The sequence below is a fragment of the Hyperolius riggenbachi genome, chromosome 5 (assembly GCF_040937935.1).
Source record: "Hyperolius riggenbachi isolate aHypRig1 chromosome 5, aHypRig1.pri, whole genome shotgun sequence".
Taxonomy (NCBI): domain Eukaryota; kingdom Metazoa; phylum Chordata; class Amphibia; order Anura; family Hyperoliidae; genus Hyperolius; species Hyperolius riggenbachi.
The window spans coordinates 96670175-96690124 of record NC_090650.1 but is presented as its reverse complement, the minus strand read 5'-3'; positions in this window follow the sequence as shown (position 1 = coordinate 96690124).

Genomic DNA, 19950 nt, shown 5'->3' with positions numbered 1-19950 from the left:
ATGCTTCGCAGCGTGGAACCGATGTCTCTCTCAATAAGATAAGGGTAAGGTCCCCTAAAATAAGTTGAATAATGTGTAATGCATAGGTTTGCTTCCATTATTTGTATTGTGAGGTACATTAGTTCTTAATGTACCTGTTCTACTGCAATGAGCACAGTTGTGCCTTTGTGAGGCTTATTAGCCCTATGCAGTGAGTGTTTATCATTTTCAATATTTTTTATTGGAATTTCCAAAAAATTTTAACAATATGCCAAGACATATTAAAACAATATAAAAATAAACTTACTTTTTACATTACAGCAGTCCAATGAGAAATATACTGTTGATTTTTCAAATATACATTCAGTTTCAGTTATACATAAACAGTGTATAATAACTTTCCCTTATAAATCAATGGCTAGTATCTCTTAAGATGATTGCTGAGTTTAGTATACTTGTTGCTATTTAGTTCTTAAAAGGTTAAATATGTGCATCTCTACACGCAAGAATACGCATAAAAATACACATGAGTGCAACCCAATGAGGTTTTACGCATAATAACGAGTAAGCGCGTAAAAAACGTGTCAAACGCCACTTAAACGCGCGATAACGCGCAAAAATCGCTAAACGCGCAGAAAACGCCTAGTAAACGCGTAAAAAACACGTAAATAGCGCGTAAATATGCAAATAGTGCAAATTTCAAGAAAAAATGTTTAAATCAATTTTAAACCATACATTTTTAAAGAAAGGATTGTTTATTTATCTTTGTAGGCCTAATAGCACCTATCTTTCCAAAATAACCTAAATGTCATTTTTGTTATTTTAAACAGTGATCCTGTTAGTTACATTCTAACGAATTCCTAAAATGTATTGTTAATTAAGGTTTAGTAGAAGCAGTACCTCTGGAGAATGGGGGTCTTAAATCCTCCCTACAGAGACTCCAGAGGACGCATCCTGTGAGTGTTTATCAGGTGCATCTTGGTTAGATGTGCGACCATTTCATTTTATCTCTTGTTGCATAATATTGTCAGTATACAGCCAGGCAATCCCTGGACAGCAAATCTTAGGGAAAATAATTATTTTGCAATATGGATTTTCTCAGCCAAATTCCACTGCTCTCTGCAAACAAAGCTGGCACCAGGCATATCTGCTCAATGCATAAATATGATCGCTGAACTGGAATAGGTTTGCTTATTTATGTCACAATCATTCTAAAGAACAAATGTGCATCTGTCACATCATCCAACTGCCATCCCATTTCTCAGGGTAGCGGTTGGGGATGGCCAACTAAAACGGTCTCCGGGGTGCCATAAACTTAAAACACAAGCTCATATGTGTAAAGAAGTTTCCATTTAATTTTCATCTAAGTCTATTAATGTTCCAATAACAGTGGAGAAAAGTAGACAATTAAGAGAGTTATGCAAAAGGAAACATTTATGGAGGAAAATATCTTCCCTTACTAGACTTAATTCATACCATCTAAAATCTTTTATTAAGCAATCTTCTTAAAAGTTACATGTTAAAAGTCCACATGTGGGTGTGCACCATAGGATGATGCACAGGCGTTTCGGGCCGTCCTTGGTCCTTTCTCAAATCCTGACAGACCCACACTAACACAAGACTGCTAGTTACACTTATATAAAGTCCAAAGGAGGACCACATAGAGAACTGCTGCTTAGCATATATGCATATTCATAAGGTGTAAACCCACCAATCAGAGACCAAGTCCCATATATCGATGGTAAATATTCCTCATAGTGACCATAATGTTCACCCATAGTGTAAATATAGAAACCTATATAACCCGGACACTCACCAATAACATCCCACTTGTATGAAAATACCAGGGAAAATAGTTAATCTACGGCTCACCGTGTCCACGTCCTTTTAGCGCAATGCAGACAAAAATGACCAATCCAAATTCAGCCTACACACGTGATCCTTGCCCTAAGACTGCAGGCTCGGCGGACGCCGTCGGCGCTGTTCCTATTGGTGCCCCCGATTACCAGCGTAGGCCTTAGTTGAGTGGCCCCTGGGCGAATTTTTGCCTATAGGCGTGTCCAATGGGGACGCGGGGGGTGCAGATGGGTTCTCCCGATTGGCCATTATTAAGATCAGTCCTTGCACGGACGTTGTAGGCTGAATTTGGATTGGTCATTTTTGTCTGCATTGCGCTAAAAGGACGTGGACACGGTGAGCCGTAGATTAACTATTTTCCCTGGTATTTTCATACAAGTGGGATGTTATTGGTGAGTGTCCGGGTTATATAGGTTTCTATATTTACACTATGGGTGAACATTATGGTCACTATGAGGAATATTTACCATCGATATATGGGACTTGGTCTCTGATTGGTGGGTTTACACCTTATGAATATGCATATATGCTAAGCAGCAGTTCTCTATGTGGTCCTCCTTTGGACTTTATATAAGTGTAACTAGCAGTCTTGTGTTAGTGTGGGTCTGTCAGGATTTGAGAAAGGACCAAGGACGGCCCAAAACGCCTGTGCATCATCCTATGGTGCACACCCACATGTGGACTTTTAACATGTTGTAACTTTTAAGAAGATTGCTTAATAAAAGATTTTAGATGGTGCGAATCTGATGGAGTAATTGAACAGAACACTTGTGACTCCAAAGGCGATTGCAGCACATCGACTTACCACCGATGCAGTTACAATTACGCTATAAATAGACTTAATTCATATGCATTCAATTTTGATTACCTTCCAAAACTGTTTTTCGTTGTTGTCATCATCATCAATTAACGTAGTAGCCATCATGCTACTTCACATTGTGCAGCAATGACAAGTAGCGCACGCTACGCAACAGGAGTGCGCGTAGCTTGGGTGGGCTGAATTTTATCTCACGCTGCAGCTTTATGGCAATTTGTGAATCAATTTAAAGGACTTCAAACAATTGCTGTATGGAGCAGTGGTAACCTTCCCCCATTTCATGTACAATGTACAAACTGCTCACCTTCAGCCAGTCAGCTGTCCTCCATTCCTCCTCACTCAGGACAGCAATGCCACCTCCTCCTTTCTGCTGTGCAAGTCAAGTGGCACCTTGCTGCTCTCCTGCCTCCCCCCTCACTGCCAAACTCCTCACACAGCATAACGAGCTGCTTTTCTTAATGATGACCTCTTCTTAGGCCTCTTTTCCATGGACTGTTGAACTGTGTGCTCAGCAAGCAGTGAGCAGTTATCAGGCAGAAACAAGCAGTTACCAGACAGCAGTGAGAGTTTGAGAGGCATTTCACTGCCTATCAACAGTCCGTGGAAAAGAGGCCTTACTCTGACTGCATGCTGTAAGTGTAAACACACAGTACAAACATGTCACCCCTATAATCTCTGCGCCTGACGCAAATGTTTCACCTTGCTTCATGAGAGAACCGGCCCTGGATATGTGGAGAACTTTCCACTGACTGTGATGCTAAATACTGTATATCAATACATTTTATACATGAGCAGATAATACTCACATTCAATTCATCCAGTGATAGCTAATCAATTAGCTGACGACAAATTAATTAACTAGCGGTAGAGTACTAAAGGTTTTAATTGACTGGGATTCTGATCCAGGGATTCTGATTCTTGGCAGATCTTTGTAAGGCCTCTTTTCCACGGACAATTGAACTGTGTGCTCAGCAAGCAGTTACCAGGCAGCAGTGAGCAGTTACCAGGCAGTGACAAGCAGTTTCCAGGCAGTTGTGAGAGTTTGAGAGGCATTTCACTGCCTATCAACAGTCCGTGGAAAAGAGGCCTAAAGAAGAAGGAAGTAAATGGACCACAAAAGCATTTCTTTTGCATGAATTGCTTGTTTTCATGTGTACAGCATCATTAGAACGGTTCGTTATTCAAACCTTCCTGCAAAACCTATACAGCAGATTGGTTCCTTATCTCCCAACAATTTACTCTATGGCTCTGTTCACAGTTGTCAGTTGCATTGCAGAATAATTCTGCATGTCAACTCACTGCCCATACAATCCTATGGGCCTGTTCACAGTACTGCGTTGTAACTGATCACGTTATTCTACTGTAACTCACTGCATGCAGGCTTTGTATTAAAGTCTATGTTTAGTCTCCATTGCAGTTCACAGTCTTTATAACGCGTGCGTTTTTCAATTGACTACTGTGAACCTAGCCTATATCTGATGTGCGTACGCAGCTGAAACCTGGATTCACAATATGCACATTGCATAACGCATGTGTTATAATATGTGAGACTGCAATGGACACTGTGCATTATACCATTCAAAGCCTGCCTGCAGTGAATAATGCAATCCATTACAACGCGATCCATTACAACGCAGAGATGTAAACAGCCCCATAGAATTTTAGAGACTGAAAACTAGCGTGCTACACCCCGCCAAGCCTGACACAAGTCCTGGTGCCTCTGATGAAGTGGGCGTGGCCCAAGACACGCGTCAGGCTCGGCAGGGTGTAGTGCGCTAGTTTGCGATCTCCATCCAGGTAGTATACCTTCCCCACAGCGTCTCATTCTTTACGGATAGAATATTATTTCCTTTTCACATGCTACTTGCTTTCTTCACCTCTTTCTATTTGTGGATGTCACTTCTCTATCTTATGCTTTCCCTTACTGGGGCGACTTTTCTATTCGCACTGTGCTCAGTGCGATACATTCCCTCCTATATCTTTGGTAGTTCTCTCTGCACAGCACTTTTATACATGCGCTGGTGCAGGCGCAGTTGGTTTTCACTATTGCTCCACTGCGCAGAGTAATATATGTATAATTGCACTTTTGTTATTTCTCTCTTCATTGAACACACGTACTATTCTGTGATTGTATATTCTAAAATGTTATTTTAATTTATGGTTGGTGTATCATGGGATTATTTATGAGATGTAATTCTTTTAGAAGCAATTATTGTCATTATTACCCATATATCCTTGATGGTAGACACAAACCTATGCAATTATTGTGGCACTATACATTTATTATTGCGGCCATACCCCGCCCACTTTTACTTTTACAATTTTAAATAAAGATAACCTATTATTAGCATATCCTGGTGTGACCTTTTGGTCTTTCTCCTTTTGTTCAATTTGTCTATATTGACCTGTTGCACAGGATATTGTGGTATTTTACAATATAGTTCTGCATTAACGTTTGGTAGTGCTCACCTTTAGCTTATTGTTTGCCTAAAAGGCATTTTATGGATTATTGGCCGAATGGCTGTATACAATTAACTTTTTCTCCTGAGTTTTCTCCTTGGAGATAATTTTTCAACTTCAAATTCATCACTTTTTAGTGTAAAAAGTACCAAAAAGTAGGAGAAAAAAGTACTATCAAAATTATTTTGAGTATTTTTTTGCTTGGTGGTGGTTTAACCACTTCACCACTGAGGGGTTTTACCCCCTGAGCACCAGAGCAATTTTCACCTTTCAGCGCTCCTTCCATTCATTCGTCTATAACTTTCTTATTACTTATCGCAATGAAATGAACTATATCTTGTTTTTTTCCGCCACCAATTAGGCTTTCTTTAGGTGGGACATTATGCCAAGAAATATTTTATTCTAAATGTGTTTTAATGGGAAAATAGGAAAAATGTGGGAAAAAAAATAATTATTTTTCAGGTTTCGGCCATTATAGTTTTTAAATAATGCATGCTACTGTAATTAAAACCCATGAAATGTATTTGCCCTTTTGTCCCGGTTATAAAACCGTTTAAATTATGTCCCTATCACAATGTTTGGCGCCAATATTTTATTTGGAAATAAAGGTGCATTTTTTTCAATTTTCCGTCCATCCCTAATTACAAGCCCATAGTTTATAAAGTAACAGTGTTATACCCTCTTGACATAAATATTTAAAAAGTTCAGCCCCTAAGGTAACTATTTATGTATTTTTTTTAATTGTAAATTTTTTAATTTTTTTTTAATTACAAAAAAAAAAATGGGGAGTGTGGGAGGTAATGAGTTAATTTTTTGTGTAACACTCATTTATTTCTATGTGAAAAATGCTTAGGGTGTAGTTTTACTATTTGGCCACAAGATGGCAACAGTAACTTTTTGTGTATTGCGACCTGCGAGCGTCCTTCCGGACGCTCGCAGGAAGTAGTAGGAGGCTGTGTTTGTTTTTTCTCACAATGATCGCGCTGCCCATCGGAGAGCAGCGGATCATTGTGGGGCTTAGATCAACGAACGGGAATGGATTTCCCTGTTCATTGATCTCCGGGCGAGCGGGCGGCGGCGTGTTTACTAGCGGCAGGCGGCGTGTTTACGAGCGGGAGCGCGGGCAGCGGCGGGAACGCGGAAAGTACGAATTTTTCCGTCCCTGGGGGTTAAAGAATGGAAAAAGGGACGGAGAAATTCGTACGGGCGGGGGTAAAGTGGTTAAAAGGTATTCTAATAACAAGTTTGAAAATATCACCTAGGAGAAAAGTCAGGAGAAAAAGTTAATTGCATATGGGCGTTTGAAGAGAAAAGCGATATTGATCGGGCCCATAGTATGAATAGATCCTAAGGGTCTGTAATTGCTTATTGGATCAAAAATGTAAGGTCAGGCTGAGTTCACACAGAATAGATTGAGATTTGTATGCAAATTCCACAACCAGCATCTTTCAGTAACGCATCCTCCGCAATGCATGGTACCTCATGGCCAATCATTTGTAGTGTAGGGGCAATGTGCACGGTGTCCAGCAATGCACAGCTTGGTTTGCTGTCCACTGCGGACACAGCATGATGCTTTGACTAGACCCATTGAAGCATGTTGTTGTTCAATTTTAACTTACATTACAAGGCACCACAACTCGCCTAGAGTGAACCCTGAGGCTGCGTGCACACATAGCAGAAACGCTAGCGTAGTGGGAAACGCTGCTTTTATGCAGCAATGTTAGTCTATGGGACGCAGAAGAAGCTGCGTTTCACTGCTTTTGAATAGTATGCAATTCACAAACGCTGGTAGCGTTGCATAGTATGCAGGCTGGCTGCCAAAACGCACATAATGAAAGTCTATGGTAACACATATGCATTCTGTTTTTTAATGCGTTTTTTAATGCCTTTTTAATTAAAAAGTAAAGATCTCTGATGTGTTTCTGCTTCCTGTTGTCTTCCTAGTGATTTGCATACATAAAAAAAAGTGTACAAAACGCATATGCGTTTTCCATTAGCGAACCGGAAACGCATTAAAACGCACGCAAAATGCATGTAAATGCATCTGCATAAAAAAAAAAAAAAAAAAAAAAGCAAATGCAAAATGCTGCAAAAAAATCGCAAACGCACCATCCTAAAGCGCTACTTTTTCCTGCTATGTCATATGTCAGCCCAGCCTTAATCTTATTCCACAAAAAGAGTAGTATGTGAGAAGTTTTATTTCTAAGGTATTAGGTGGTAGATTTAGATCTGAGCTTGCAGATGAAGGCATGGGGCTTGATTCACAAAGCGGTGCTAACCTACTTAGCACGTCTAAAGTCTTTAGACGCGCTAACCAGGGTGCTAAGTAGGTTAGCACCGGATTTCTCAATCAGATCACGCGCTAACTTTGCGCGCGCAAAGTTTTACGTGCGCAAAGTTTTATGCGCGCTAAGTCCCATAGGCTTTAATGGGCACTTCGCGCAGAGCGCCCTGCGCTCTGTGCAGTACGCGCGTAAAGTTTTATGCGCATAAAGTTTTGCGCGCGTAAAGTTTTATGCGCGAAAAGCTTGTTTAGACGTGCTAAGGGGGTTTTCACAGGCGTGCTAACAGTTAGCACCGCTTTGTGAATCAAGCCCATGGTGTTCAAAGTGCAGCAGTGCAGCTCAAACAAAACAAAGTAAACCAACCAAACTCATTTTTTACCGATGACATTGATAAATGTCTAAATGAATGGTTATTTTGCATAATACCTGGCAATTTGTCACACTGTTGTTTACAAATTGATTGTTACTATTTTCCCATAGAAAAGCATATACTGTGAATACTGCTTCTTGCTTTACTATCCTTTTTTACTGGCAAAAATATATACACTTATTGCCCCTCGAGTGAGCTGAGCATATTTATGGTACAGTAGATAAGATGTTTTACGTTGAATAAAGGTGGCCATACACTGGCAGATGGCCACCTGACGTGCACAAAAGATAGATCCTGCTCTGCTCTAAATCTAATCAGAGAGGGATCTATTCCTGCCACACACTGCAAATAGATATTTATTAGATTTCAGCTTGAAATCTTTAAAAAAAAAATCTATGGAACTGTCACAGCAAGGATGCCTGAAGGGCCCCTCAGGTCTTCCCCATCTAATATTGTTCCCCAGGGCCCCTGCAGAGTGTTCACTGCGGAGTGTATAATCACTGGTGCACTCCCTCTTGTATCCTTCCACCTTCATCCCAGCCAGGGAGCCTGTTCTCTGTGACCCAGTGCATGAATGTAGTCATGTAACATGCTGCTAGGTCATATGAAATAGGCTGTCTGTGGGAATGAAGACAAAAAGACACAGGAAGGAGTTCGCTGGCAGACAGGAGAGTGTGCTCCCCTTTCTATGTTGTAAAAGGACCAGTTATGGATGAGGTACCACAGCAAACTTCTTCTTCTAAAGCAAAACTTGTACAAACTTTATTGATTAAAATCAGTGAATAATGGCGCACAGTGCCTATGCATAGAAATGGCGCCGCATTAAAAAGATACGCTTATCGCTATTTATCGTTAGTACTGCATAATAATGGCGCACAGGGAAAAAAAGAAGAAAAACGGCACACAGTAACGTTATTTATCAATAGTGGCACACACTAACGTTATTTATCAATAGTGGCACACACTAACGTTATTTATCAATAGCGCCCTACATAAGCCAAACTGCAGAAGTTATTTAACTGCAAAACGATGAATGGATTTAATGTAACACTGGCAAGGTTAGGGTTAGGCACCACCAGGGAGGTCTTAGGGTTAGGCATCACCAGGGGGGTGATTAGGGTTAGGCATCACCAGGGGGGTGATTAGGGTTAGGCACCACCAGGGGGGTGGTTAGGGTTAGGCACCACCAGGGGGTTTAGGGGTTAGGGATAGGTACAGAGAGGGTTCTGTGTGTTAATGCTAAATAACAATAAGGCTTTAACGATAAATAACAATAAGGCTTTAACGATAAATAGCGATAAGCGGCAAACGGATTAGCGGCAACACCGTGCGCCATTATTCGCAGATGCCATTTTCAGATGGATGCCAAAAATATGTCAAAAATAGTGCTTCCATAAAGGTTTATCTTGAAAGGTTCAACCCTCATAAACAACAGAAAGGTTAAAGGACACCATGAGATCAGGTTAATAATTTGGCTTGACGTTAGTGAGCAATAACATTATAGGCAGCAACATATGTTCATTTCGGGCAAGTCATGCCCTTCATCAGGCTTCTGTATTCATAAATATGTAAAATCAAAACCAACAAAATACAGATTAAACTATATTCTCAAGGGTAAGAAAAAAAGAAGGGAAGAAAGAACCAAGAACTCCAAGAAGAAAATGGAACACCAAGAATTGTAGATAAAGGTTGGTATGGACTGCACAAGGCTCCAAAAATCCTAGAAGCCTACATCCCAACTGATAAGAATAGTGTCAGTAAAGGTGTAGAGGAATGAAGCTGAGTATGGAAGGCTCACATGGGTCCACAATCATGGAACCTCCATTCCAGAAGAAAAGCTTCCCTGCCAACACTCATCAGAGTCCCCAGAGAAGCACCATTATATGGGGGGAAACCTGGGGGGTCCATCAGCCATCTGTCAATTTATCACTATCCTCTTTTGAGTGAGATGTTTCCTTCTGGAGCGGTCAATATTTTTTGGATGGAAATCGGTCAAAATGATTATCGGTCGGCCATGTTGATTCTGATTCTATTGTGGCATCGAACTCCGGCATATTGGATCATGGTGATTGAATTTGCCGGGAAAATCAATGTAATCAGTGTATGGGCACCTTGGGATTGACACATTGGGCTCTATTGGCAAAACTTCTTATAAATGACTTATCACCTAATAGATAGAAATAACCTTTCAGCACATTTACAAGCAAAATAATCACTCAGGGTAAGTTGTTCCTGATTAACTTCATTTCAATATTACTTTTTTTTTTTGCCTTAATTATATCATATTTTTGCTCTTTGGAAGCTTAAAAATGTAACATAGACAAGGTGAAAACTGGAAAACGGGTGAAAAAGCTTTGTGAATCATGCCCATTTAAAGTAGACCCAAATTAAAAATACAGGATTTCAGATATAAAATCTACTATTTTATAAATTATAATAATAAATAGCAGCCTTTTTTCAGCTGCATGGTGACAAATATAAAATGTTTTACATTTATTGAAGGAACTCCTCCCTTCCTTTCATATTGCCGCGACAGAATCGGGCAGAATGGTGGAGTAGGTGTCGTCTGGCAAAGGAGGAATTGCTAATGGCTGCCACCTGTATAACCCTAGTTATGAAAAGAGAAGGGTGAAAAGCATGCACCGAAATGCTCATACGCTTGAAGGAGTGTTTATTTATCTTTGTATGTGGTGCAACTAAATATTTTGAATTAAAAAAATGTTTGGTTTGGGTCCGCTTTAAGAAAACTTAAAGAGACTCAGAAATGAGTCAAGTGGACATTTTTTTTTTACTTACCCAGGGCTTCCTCCAGCCCCATAAGCATGGATGTGTCCCTTGTCGTCCTCCTGAGTGCCTCTGTTAGGGATCAATCTTCTCTGGTATACGGCTCAGTGACTTCAGCGGGGGCCCTTATGCGCATGTGCAGACCTTCTGCGTAAGCGCAGAAGACCCCGACTGACGTATCTCAGTCAGACTGAGCCGAGTACAGGGGGTTGATTTCAGCTGAACGGAGGATTCTGGGAGGACGGCAAGGGACACATCCATGTTTATGGGTCTGGAGGAAGCCCTGGGTAAGTAAAAAAACGGCCACTTGACTCATCTCTGAGTTTCTTTAAGCTACGTATCCAAGTCACGACTTTTCAAAGGATATGTCTTGTGACTGGCAACAGGCGATCATTTCCGTGATCTTGTGACATGGGTACGTGAGTGCGATTACATGAACACATTTTTCGATGCACGCCGATTACCACCGACACGGCTGATCAGATCTATAAGATCCCCGACGACTCCGCACAAAGCGCCACAATTGTTATAACTCTTGTTCAAGCACATTGTGCAACGTTGTGTTTTCCCACAGGTAGAAAGATGGATCAGGGAACGCTCGTTCATCACGTTGCTGGGTGTTCCCCGATCCATCTCAAGGTGAGTACAGGTCTGTACATCCAGCACCATGTAGGGATGGAAGTAAGTATGAGTGCGATTCATCAGGTTATTTATCATTACGCCTGATAAAGGAGCTCGCTGTATTCCCAACAGGTGTGACTGTAGTACCTACAGAAGCAAATACATCTTTATTCGGCTTTATAAGTTCTGCTGCAAGAATCTTATTTTCCTGGAGTACTTCAGCTGGCGCACATCCTCCTTTCCCTGTTTGTAGTAATTGTCCAGAGAGGCAATATACTGCTGGAATGCTTTCTTTTCCACCGACTTTCACATTATGCGCTTTGTTTGAGATTTTGGTTAAACAAATTACATTTTCTTATGTAGAGATAATCGTATTTCACAGGAGATTTTTCTCCGGCAAGGAAAAGTAGAAGCAAATGCTTTATTTTCTCGACGCTTTATTTAATTCTCGGTGAACAAAATCTCTTTTCTATTTTTTCCTCTGGAATTTGTATGCATGCAAGCTATACAAGAGAATGTACTGTATGCCTGAATTTCATACGCATTCTGGGAGAATTTTGACGTTAAAATGAATACAACTTTCAATATTGCTGAAAGGTATAACGTAACGCTAACTAAACTGGAAACGCGATCGCAGGGACATCAGAAAGTGCATAGAATGCACTCTCTGATGTTTCCATACATGTGCTGCGATTCACCACTGAATCGCAGCACACGGTTGCACGCATTTTGGGACGATTGCGCCCACTATCCCATTCATTATAATTATTGCAAGGATTACAAGTGCCTCCCCCAGGAGAATGACAATCGTGAAGAGGGTTCCACACACAGGCTGTATTCAGGACTATGCAATTTTTATTCTCCAGTCACACACAATAAACAGCATCTGACCGTTATCGCCATGGCAATAAAAATTGCATAGTCCTGAACACAGCCTGTGTGCGGAACCTTCTTCACGATTGTCTGATACTACTGCCATTAAGTTCCAGCACCAGCAATAGCTCTATTAGACCAGTCTGCAATTCTTTCGATTGGCCCCCAGGAGAATCACGTGCACGGCGCACGGCTCCTACGTTGCATAATGCAAACTAGCCCTTAGGCAGGGAACACACTTGACTGTTTTCGTATGCGTTTTCTGCACTGAAAAACTGAGAACTCATGTTAATCAATGGGCTAGTTCACACTTAGCCACTTAAGGGCCAGGCCAATTCTGGCAGATCTGTGCTGGGTGGGCTCTCCAGCCCCCAGCACAGATCCTGTTGCAGGCAGGGCGATTAGACTTCCCCCCTTTTTTCCCCACTAGGGGGATGTCCTGCTGGGGGGGGTCTGATCACCGCCGGCTACCTGCGTTTAGCGGGGGGGGGGGCTCCTCAAAGCCCCCCTCCGCAGCGATTCCCAGCCTCCTTTTCTTTCCCTCTCTCCCCTCCTCTCTCTGGGTGGCACAAGACTGCGATCCGTCCTGCGCCGCCTATGATAGGCTTCAGCCTATCAGATGCCGGTGATCCCCGCCCAATCAGAGGCCGGGGATCGCCAATCTCCTTTACGCCGCTGCTGCACAGCAGCGCCGTAGGATGTAAACACCGGGGATTTCTTCCCTGCGTGTTTACATTTCGCCTGCGAGCCGAGATCGGAGGCTCGCAGGCTGTTCATGGAGACATCCTCCGTGAACTGACATGGAAAGGCCGCTCGAACGAGCGGCCATTTCCATGTAATTCCACTTACAACCTGCCGCAGCCTATTGGCGTTAGGTGGTTGTTAAGTGTATTTTTTGTGCGCAGAAAAAAACATTCTGCATGATGACTGCACATTTTGTCAGTAAAAATGCCCCAACCCACAGCCTCTATTTTTAAAAAATGTAAGCAAAACTGTGGCAAACACTGATTCTCCCTCCCCCCCTCCTCCTCTGGTTAAAAGTACTCCATGCCCCCGCCCCCCCCCCCTTCCCCCAGCAGCCTCTAAAAGTAAAAGTGCTGTAACCTAGAGTGACCAGATTTTTGTGGGTCCAACCTGGGACAGGGAGGGGAGACGCGGTGAGGGGGGGGGGTGGCAAAAAGTGGGGAGGACTGAGGAGCGCGCAGCGATGAAGACTGGGGGGGCGCGCCGCTGCGAAAAATGGGCGTGGCCACAACATTGTATGGGCGGAGCTAACATAATGATGTAACAGCGAGGCATAAGAAAGCAGTGTTTGCGCCATGATGTGGACAAACGAGACTTTGCATCATGGGTGTGCAGAAACTGTGTGATGCTAATAGTATACCGTAACCACAAAGCAGCAAACCTAGCCGTCTATGACCATTAAATAATAAATGCAGTAACAGTTACCCCGGACACCAGAAAATAAACGCTATGGGCAACATGTCAGCACAAAATAAACGCAATGCAGGCAACATGTCAGTATAAAATAAATGCAATGCGGGCAACATGTCAGTACAAAATAAACGCAATGCGGGCAAACATGTCAGTACAAAAAAAAACCAATGCGGGCAACATGTCAGTACAAAATAAACGCAATGCGGGCAAACGTGTCAGTACAAAATAAACGCAATGCGGGCAAACATGTCAGTACAAAATAAACGCAATGCGGGCAACATGTCAGTATAAAATAAACGCAATGCGGGCAAACATGTCAGTACAAAATAAACGCAATGCGGGCAACATGTCAGTACAAAATAAACGCAATGTGGGCAAACATGTCAGTACAAAATAAACGCAATGCGGGCAACATGTCAGTACAAAATAAACGCAATGCGGGCAAACATTTTCACCAGAAAATTAACACAATGCGGGCAAACATTTCACCAGAAAATTAACGCAATGCGGGCAAACATTTCACCAGAAAATAAACGCAATGCGGGCAAACATTTCACCAGAAAATAAAAGCAATGCGGGCAAACATTTCCCCAGAAAAGAAACGCAATGCGGGCAAACGTTTTACCAGAAAAGAAACGCAATGTGGGCAAACATTTCACCAGAAAATTAACACAATGCGGGCAAACATTTCCCCAGAAAAGAAACGCAATGCGGGCAAACATTTCACCAGAAAAGAAACGCAATGCTGACAAACATTTCACCAGAAAAGAAACGCAATGCGGGCAAACATTTCACCAGAAAAGAAACGCAATGCGGGCAAACATTTCCCCAGAAAAGAAACGCAATGCGGGCAAACATTTCACCAGAAAAGAAACGCAATGCGGGCAAACATTTCACCAGAAAAGAAACATAATGGGAGCAAATTTCACCTGGAAAAGAAAGCATTTACTCACCTGGCAGAAGTCTCCGGCCTCTGGCGCGCTGCTCCCGGGACCACCTTCCTCCTGCTCGTCTCCCGCGCTGACAGAGCTACGGCAAGATGGCGCCCGAAGCCCTGTACTGGAGACACAAATAGTCTCCAGTACAGGGCTTCGGCAGCCATCTTGCCATAGCCCTGCTCGCCTGCCGGTGTCGGAACAGACACTGGAAGAAGGAGACTGGAGCGGGGCTGCGGGCAATGAACTGGCACGGCGTCTATAGACGCCGGTGCCAGTTCATGAGGATAGAGTGACCAGAGTCCTGAGGCCGGGACGTCCCGCTGCTGAAAGCGGGACGTTTCCTGGGACCTCATGCAGCCTGGGACAGCGGACCCCGAATCCGTGACGCGTCCCGGGCAATCCGGGACGTCTGGTCACTCTATGTAACCCCCCTTCCAGACCCCCAGCCTCTAAAAGTAAAAGTACTCACACCCCCAGTCTCTAAAAATGCTGACCCCTCCCCCAGCCTCTAAAAGTGCTCTGACCCCCCCCCCCTCCCCCCAGCCTCTAAAAGTGCTCCTCCCCCCCCCCCCTACCCCCAGCCTCTAAAGGTAAATGAGCTGGATTATTATTATTTTTTTTATAATGGATGCCTATAAATTTACTTTTCATAGGTTGCTACATAATCAAATACACCTTCCCTCCTCAAAAAAAAAAAAAAAAAAAAGACTATCCTAACTTATGGAAGACAATTAAAGACTATTACTTATTTGCTGCAGACTTACCACTGAAATACTTCATGTTTTACCTCACTCTATGCATTTACCTCATGTTTTACCTCATGTTCGGAAATGGAGAAAAATCTTTCAGAATTGATAAAAGAAGAGGAAAATACCTCATGGGGGGCCCTATGCAATTCACTTTTTAACCCGAGTTTTCTCCTAGGAGATAATTTTTCATTTTGTATTTAAAATAACTTTCCAGTACTTTTTAACTAAAAAAGTGCTAAAAAGTAAATGAAAAAGTACTAACAAAATTATTTTTAGTCTTTTCTGGCTTTCTGGTGGTTTAAAATGCATTTTATTGACACATTTAAAAATATCACCTAGAAGAAAATTCAGGAGAAAAAGTTAATTGCATCTGGGCCGAGGTATTTTACCTACAAAAAAAATATTTACCTCACATAGCTACCAGAATTGAGCCCAATAGGCTCAATTCTGGTAGCTGTGCGAGGCGAAGTAATTAGCAGTCGGGAAAATACCTCACTCGTTATTTTTTTTTGCTTTGCCTAATTCTGGTACATTTTCCCACCTGCTGCTTATGGTCGCTAAATTACCGACATGCAGGCGGAAAACAGTGAGGTATTTTCCCGACTGCTGGAAGCCCCGGCCAGCCCGCCTCCTGAGGGTCCCAGAGCTGAGGAGGGGGGAACAGCGCAGGAAGGGGGGAAATTGTGCACAGAGCAGCGGGGAGGGGCGAAGCTTCCCCCCCTCCCTAACCTAGGGCCCCCCCCTTCCGCGCTCCCCCCCTCCCTCCAAATGTGCAGACAGCCAGCGGCAGCAGCGAGAAATCAATTACCAGCATGATCAGGGCAATAGCGCTGCGTGCCGCTGGGCTGGTCTCCGTCTCCTGCACTGACCTATCACGCTCTCGCAGGAAGTACTGCGAGAGCGTGATTGGTCAGTGGAGGAGACAGAGACAAGCCCAGCCCAGCGGCACGCAGCGCTATTGCTCTGATCATGCTGGTAAGGGATTTCTCGCTGCTGCCTCTGGCTGGCTGCACTTTTGGAGGGAGGGGCAAGCGCGGAAGGGGGGGCCCCTAGGTGAGGGAGGGGGGGGAGGCTTCCCCCTCCCCGCTCCTCTGTGCACAATTTCCCCCCTTCCTGCGCTGTGCCCCCCTCCTCAGTTCTGGGACCCCCACTAACTGGGGACCTGCCTTTGTAGGGAAATCTGCTGCCAATCTCGTCGCATTTGTGGGGAAATCTGCTGCCAATGAGATTGTATTTGTGGGAAAATCTGCTGCCAATCTCGTCGCATTTGTGGGGAAATCTGCTGCCAATAAGATTGTATTTGTGGGGATATCTGCTGCCAATCTCGTTGCAAATGTGGGGAAATCTGCTGCCAATCTCATCGCATTTGTGGGGAAATCTGCTGCCAATAAGATTGTATTTGTGGGGATATCTGCTGCCAATATGATTGCATTTGTTGGAGAATCTGCTATCACTCTAATTGCATTTTGTGGTGAAACTGCTGCTAATTTTTTTTTTCTTGGGGTGGGGGGCGGCCGGCCCTCCACCATGTAGTCTGGAAAAAAAACGGCCCTCCGAGCCCGCAAAAGTTGGACAGCACTGTTTTAGATGATGGGGGTCGTGGGGGGTGGTAGGTCGGAGTATTTTTAGAGGCTGGGGGACGGGAATGAGTATGGTAGAGGTAGGTCTAATTATGTGAGGTAAAAGACATGCAAACACGCACCTTATTTCACTTCAGAATTCAAGTGTGAAGTATTTCACTACTAAATACCACACATTTTTAGTAGAAAATTACCACATGAATTACCTCATGAAATTACATGAGGTAAAACTTTACCTAAACTACCAGAATTCAAAAGTTGATTTCTCTCATGAGGTAGACCCAATTCCATGAGGTAATTATTTACTAAATGCTACCAAAATTGAGCCCTATAGTGTTTAATTCTCCAGCTAATAAAAGCAAAATAATCTTTGAACCTGCCTCTCATTTCAAGGACTGACACAAGATTTCTGGCCACTGGATAGTGAAACCCGAGTTTCCTCAAAGATGTACAGTACGATCTCTGTGTATTACAATGTTGTGTACACATGCAGACATTGTGGCATTAGCCACATGGGAGGCTTCCATTGTAAAAGATGCTTCAAAAATGTTTAAAAACCACACGTGAATGCAAAACTCGTGTTCTAACGGTTTGCAAGCAGAGAATTTTCTTTTTTTTTTATTTTTATATTTCTTCCTTTTACCGTTTTTTTTTTCCTGACTATTTTTCCCTGCTGATCCTTAAGCACAGCAACTGGGCTTTCCCTGAGGGAATACAGTCTGTGTAGACATCCTTCTCTGCCTATTCCATATAGGCCCTTAAGCTAACATTGAACAATTCTCAAAGAAAGAATATGTAACGTACAGAAATGTGGAAATCTTGAAAAATAACTCCAGTCTGCCAGTCAGTCTGAAAAATAACTCTGCTTAATTTAGCCTCAAAATCTAGTTATTGGCCTGATATTTAACTGAGAGTCACACACTTCCCACTGTTAGTCTTTCATGAGGTTTTCATACAAAAGTAAAAGTATTGATTTCCTGAGCACATCTGCCAGTTTTTTTTTTTGACTAACACTGCCCACTAGAACGATATTTACATGTAAAGTGATTTTTGTAACAAAGACTGTTACATTTTATTCTGGCCTTTTCACTGTGGAGCCTGAACACTCTGACCCCTTTAACACTTCTGCAATTTGGTCGCAAATCCACAAAATTGGAGCAGACTCGATCGCGGTGCACTGCTGTAGTGCATTAAGAGAGTACAACATGAGCGATTCCACCAGAAGTGAGACGTACTCCAATGGTACGCTGTGCCTCACTGTTTGGCCGAAACACACAATTAACGTGTAGTGCAACCTTTCTGTACTGTCGTGCTGCGATTGAAAAACATTCACATTGCAGCAGCAAATAAAAAGTCTAAAAGGGGTCTTAAAGCGGTATCGTCACAATAAAAATCAAATTTCAACAGCAACTGGTCTGAGTGTATTAAGTGATAAAGATGCTAATCCTGCATTCAAAACTTTCAAAACGTTTTCTGCTGTTATGATTTGGAGTTATCATATACCTTAGGAGCACTGGCTCTTTAGTAGTCGGTGCCAAAGAATTGCATGCTGGGGGTTCTTTTTATCTATAATGTATTCCTCCTTTTTCCTTTATTTCCCTGTCAGCTGCTTATCTGAAACCTAGTCCCCTACTCACTTGTGTTTACAAGCAAGGCTGAGGCGACTCAGCGATTGGAGGAGACAAGAAAAAAAGTAAAGGGCAGAAATGACATCACGAGTTAGCCTTAACTGTGGGCAAAAGACATGGCCCCCACCAGGAACAGAATTCTCGTCATTTACTATATAACATTCACTGAAATCAAAACGTGGACAGTACAATACATGTGTTATGCAAGTAGATCAAGTATTTATCTACTTATATATGTGTTTTTTTCCCTGGAATAGTATGGCTGATCCTACTGCTTTAACGTGGTCTGAAACTCTGACATAACATTCAATAAAAATGTGTTTTCCTACTTTTTATTACTCATAAAGTTATCATATTTGCTTCTGTGCCCACCTAATTACAAGTTTCCAAAGTGTAGTTTTTCTTGCCCTGAAGCTGGCATTGCATATTATTCTTTTTCTATTATAACTTCTTTTTATTATATATTAAAATATTCTAATGAGCTATTCTGAACACTGTGTGTGCCTGAAGCAGAGACAGTTTCTCAGAGAGTGCTTGTTTACATTCCAGTGTTGATACATTTGTGTTTAACAAGTAAAAAAGATACTGTTATCTCCAGTTTGGTTGCGGATTTGAAGCTGAATAGCAGGAGAAAGTGCTTTGTTTACCTATTTCAGTGATGTTCTGCTAGAATTTTTTTCTGGGATAGTAGCTTTCAAGCTGTGAGGAATCTTTTAGAGCAAAGTAGAAATGCTGGCTTTCAGACCACTTTAAGGTAATGTTTAAGCCTATTCCAGACGCCTATCTGAATGCACAAACTAGTATTATTATTATTTATTATTATTATTATTTTTACTATCAACTAGCTGATGGCCCGGCATTGCGCGGGTATGTGCTTGGCTGGTGTTGGCTCCGCCCACTTTTTCTAACCCTAACACATAATTACTCAATGACCTAGTTTGCGAGCTTTGCGGTCTTTGGCATCAATAACTTGCATTGAAATGAAACAAATCTGATTGGCTGTGGCTCCACCCCCTTTTCTGAATTTGAACCCCAGTCACCCAATGACCAACTGTACCAGGTTTGAGGCTTGTGCCATTAACAGTGCAAGAATGGCAGCAATTAAATATTCCCTTTGAAAATCAATAGGTGAATTTTGATTGGCTTTTGTAGGCTCCACCCACTTTTCTGAATATTAATCCCAGTCACCTAGTGACCAACTGTGCAAAGTTTGATAACCCTGCCATAAACAGTGTAAGAATAGCTGCAGTTTACATTTTACCAGTGACATTTGTATTTGTCTACGCCCACTTTTTGAAAGAGAGAGAGAGAGAGAGAGAGAGATTGTATTTATAATATTAGTGAGAAGATTTACATAGCATCATAATTTTCCATGTGCTGAACAATGGAAGAAACAAACATGCAGACATTGGTATACATAACAATACAGACATTGGTGCATAATATAGAAGTGGTAGACAATGTAAGTTACAGTAAGGGCCTGTTTCAGCCGCATCACACCGCGCCCAAACTGTAACCAATGCACGGCAATGGAACGGTTTCCATTGCGTGCTGGTTATGTGGAGCGGTGTG